The 3,783-nt window shown below is 44.9% G+C and overlaps 1 pseudogene; it reads left to right on the top strand.

The window, feature by feature from the left end:
* The first annotated feature begins 1,171 nt into the window (after window positions 1-1,171).
* LOC147034833 (uncharacterized) lies at window positions 1,172-2,568 on the top strand (annotated as a pseudogene).
* The last annotated feature ends 1,215 nt before the right edge of the window (window positions 2,569-3,783 follow it).

Below are 3,783 nucleotides of genomic sequence, written 5' to 3'. Positions count from 1 at the left end.
CTTCCACATCCGAGCTGCGTTTCTACAGTTCATGGTCATGGTAATTCATGGCACAAGAAGTTAAGCGGAGTGGCATGAGACTGGTACATGGCTGGTATGTGGCTGGTATGAAGCTGGTATGATGCTGGTATGAAGCTGTTATGAGGCTGCAGCAAATGGGGCAGTTCATAAGTGTGGTAGCATGCTGCTGCAGTAAATGCAGTTCAAACAAAATAAAAGAAAACAAAACCACCATAATAATTGGAATGAAGTCACCTGGTATGAGGCTGCAGTGAGTGGCAGTCAACAGAATAGGTGGGGGGGGGGGGGTGAGCAGGCCCTGGAGCAAATGGTGAAGTGAGGTGAGTGATGCAATGGACGCAGAACAAGTGATCCAGCAAGGTGAGTGATGCATTGGATTCAGAACAAGTGATCCAGCAAGGTGAGTGATGCATTGATGGTCCTGGGGATGGTGAGACAAAGCAAAATGCCAAGGCAAACAGCATGAAAGGAAAAAAATAAACCAGGTTATGCCATCAAATACCAGGTCCGACCAACATGATCAGCCGGTCCCTGGTGTGTACATACCTGGGGCAGTGTCAGTGGTGCCGAGAGAAAGAGCTCGAGGTTGGCATTACTCGTCCGCAACCATCCAACATCTTTTCCCTCGTATACACTACCCTCGCTCCCTCTTTTTACAATTCATTGCTACGAATTGTCTCCTATCCCCATTGGAAAATTCATACCCAATCCCCCCAAGGTTCCATGGAAAGGAAAAAGAGCAGAACTACATGCAATTTTACATTTAAGTTGTGACACTTGTCATTCTCAAGTCTTTCAGGAGGGTAAGTCCAGCAGCTGGCAATCATCCCGACAGTGGATGGTGCGAAGGTGTCTTCATTGATCCTGACTACGCTAGTATTGTTACACTTTTAAACAGTCGCTGGGGTTATACCCTGCCGAGAGGCCTTTGTTAAACAATATGGATCTGAAAACCAAAATTCCCATCGCCGACGTGTTGGTGCTCTTACAATTTTGGGACTTTCCCACCAAATTTTCTTTCCGTGTCATCACACAATTTCGTGGTTGGGTAGTGTGGCTCCAATGGCAGGTCTGCCCACCTGCATACTCAACATTAGCACACCTGGGATGCTGGAACCACCTCCGAGGCTTGCCTGCTCCTCATCCTAAGATGGGGGATTCCCTGGCTGGCACTCCCCCCTCGATGCCCACATGGCATTTTGGCACCCCAGGTCCCACTGCTCGGGCACCCAGACCCATTGAACACTACACCAAACATTGCAATGGCACACCAGGCACCTCTCCTTGGGTAACTGCGCCCATTAACAAATTATTGGCCCCCTGGACATTCCCACGGCCTCACCTGGCCTGAGAGTCCCCAGCGCCCGTGGTGCCTGCTTCATAAGAACACTCCACTCACAAGCCACACCCCAGCCGGTCCATTATCTCCTGCACCCCCCCCCCCCAAAAAAAAAAACTTTCTACAATCGGCACCAACCGCAGAACGACATCCATGTGTAAATTTGCCAAATCCCCCTATCTCACTGTAGACTAACCACTGGGTTTCCTTGGATGGGATCCACTACACACAATCAATTCTTCACACCATGCATTCCGTTACTCGCACTCATACTGGCCATTGTCCTGCCATCACACTCATAATTCATCAACCACACACAGACACATTTCCACTCAACACACAGCATCACCGAACTAATTTCCCCAAACAAACTCGTGCACCCTCGTCTTCCCTTATACTATGCATGCTCCCATTTAACTCTACCCTCTATACCTCTCTATGTTTTCACATGTTCATTGTCTCTACCTAAACAGTCGCTATTATCACTCTGGGAAGACAAGAGTGAGAATGTGTAATTGCAAAAGTTGGATTTAAAGGCATTGGAACTTTAGAACCAAGGGTGAGAAAAGTAATACAGGATGAAAGAATTGGACATTCAGAATGTAGAATTGGAGTATCTCAGACAAGAGCAAGGAAATAAACATAAGAGAAAAGATTTGGAGATTCTGGAAAGAGAAAGACAAAGAGATTGGAGCTTCAGGAGAGAGAACATATTAAAGAAATGGAGATTAAGGAACGAGAGATTCAGGTACAGATTAAGTTTAGCGAATTGGAAATAGTGAAGGGAATTAAAACCACCTCCAATCCAATATCTCTGTTGACCAATCAAAAGTCTTGGGACATTACCATACATGTGAGACTTGTTCCACCCTTTAACGAGAGAGAAATACTTAGATAAGTACTTTCCTAATTTTGCAAAAGTAGCACAAACCTTGCAATGGCCTAAGGAGTTTTGGACTATGTTATTGTAAAGTGATTTTGTTGGGAAGGCACAATATATTTACACTAATTTACCTACTGATCTGTGTGCAGAGTATGACGAGGTAAAAACTGCTATTCCTAAAGCCTATGAAGTAGTACCAGAGGCACACAGGCAGAAGTTTAGGCAGTGTAGGAAGAAAGAGAGTGAAACTCATGTGGAATTTGTTCAGGAAAAAGAGACTTTGTTTGGGAAAAAGATAAGTGGTGTCGTTGCAAGGAAATTGTGAACCTGGTGTTGGCGCAATGGTTAGGGCAGCGGCTTGGGATCTAAAAGATCCTGAGTTCAAGCCCTATTGGGCCACTGAATTAATACACCAGGGGGTTGACTCAGCCTGTCATCCTTCCGAGGTCGGCGAAACGAGTACCAGTGTACTGGGCTGGTGTATACCCTGGTTAAAATAGGAGTTCCATATCCCTGTGTAGTAAGAGGCGACCAGAGTTGCGTCAGGAAGGGCATCCGGCGTAAAAAAATGTGCCAAATCACTATGCAGATCATACGGATGATCTGCTGTGGCGACCCCTAACGGGAGCAGCCGAAAGAAGAAGAAGAAGAAGAAGAAAGAGTTCCAAGGAAATTGTGAACGACTTTGATAGATTAAGGCAGTTGATGTTCGTGGAGGAGTTCAAGCCGTGTGTGCATTATGACATCCGGATGCATTTGGACGAACGAAATGTAGACAAATTGAACACCGCAGCAACAATTGCTGACAATTTTGCTTTGACTCACAAAATCCATTTTGGCAAACCAGATTTTCCAAATAAAAGTAACATTGAGAATTACAGTAAACCTCGTCAGGGAGTAAGACTTAATTAAAGGTTGTCAGGAAAACTCGTATCCAAGTGGGATTATTCTCAGCCTGTCGACTGGAAAGGAAATTTTCCTTGTGTTCAGAGAGCACCAACACATTATTTATCTGTGTCGATTTGTTCTCATTGCAGGAAGAAAACACACATGATGTCTCAGTGTTGTAAGGTGAAAAGGCACCAAAGCAACCATCAGCAAGATGCTTCACCTGCACTTGGTAACGTTAGGAACCGCCCTTTGCAGACATTGAGTGTTTAAGGGTCTTACAAGAAGGTGACACCAGTGAGACACTATTAATGAGGGATATAAGCCTTTCATTACAGAGGGTTTTTTGCCAGCTACAGGCAACGATGTAAATCAGCGACCTGTTAAAATATTGAAAGACACAGGGGCATCTCAGTCTTATTTTTGAGTATTACTTTTTCTCAGCTGAAGTAGGGATTTCTCAGTCTTGTTCTCAGTTTGAGTATTTTGCTGCTATCTTAGAGAATGTTAACTGGTGCCATTGTATTGCTACAATGAGTTGGTGGTTTTGTTAATGCACTTCTTCAGGTGATTAACCTGGAGTCGGTGAGAATCCAGATTTGCGACTGTCGGCTTACAGTCTACGCTTCCAGGTGGAAGGAGTTTCTTTCAT

Source organism: Eptatretus burgeri, chromosome 1 (assembly GCF_056783735.1).
Source record: "Eptatretus burgeri isolate ZD-2024b chromosome 1, Ebu_testis_v1, whole genome shotgun sequence".
NCBI classification, from domain to species: domain Eukaryota; kingdom Metazoa; phylum Chordata; class Myxini; order Myxiniformes; family Myxinidae; genus Eptatretus; species Eptatretus burgeri.
The sequence above is the reverse complement of the archived record's forward strand: the minus strand, read 5'-3'. Positions and strand labels throughout refer to the sequence as shown.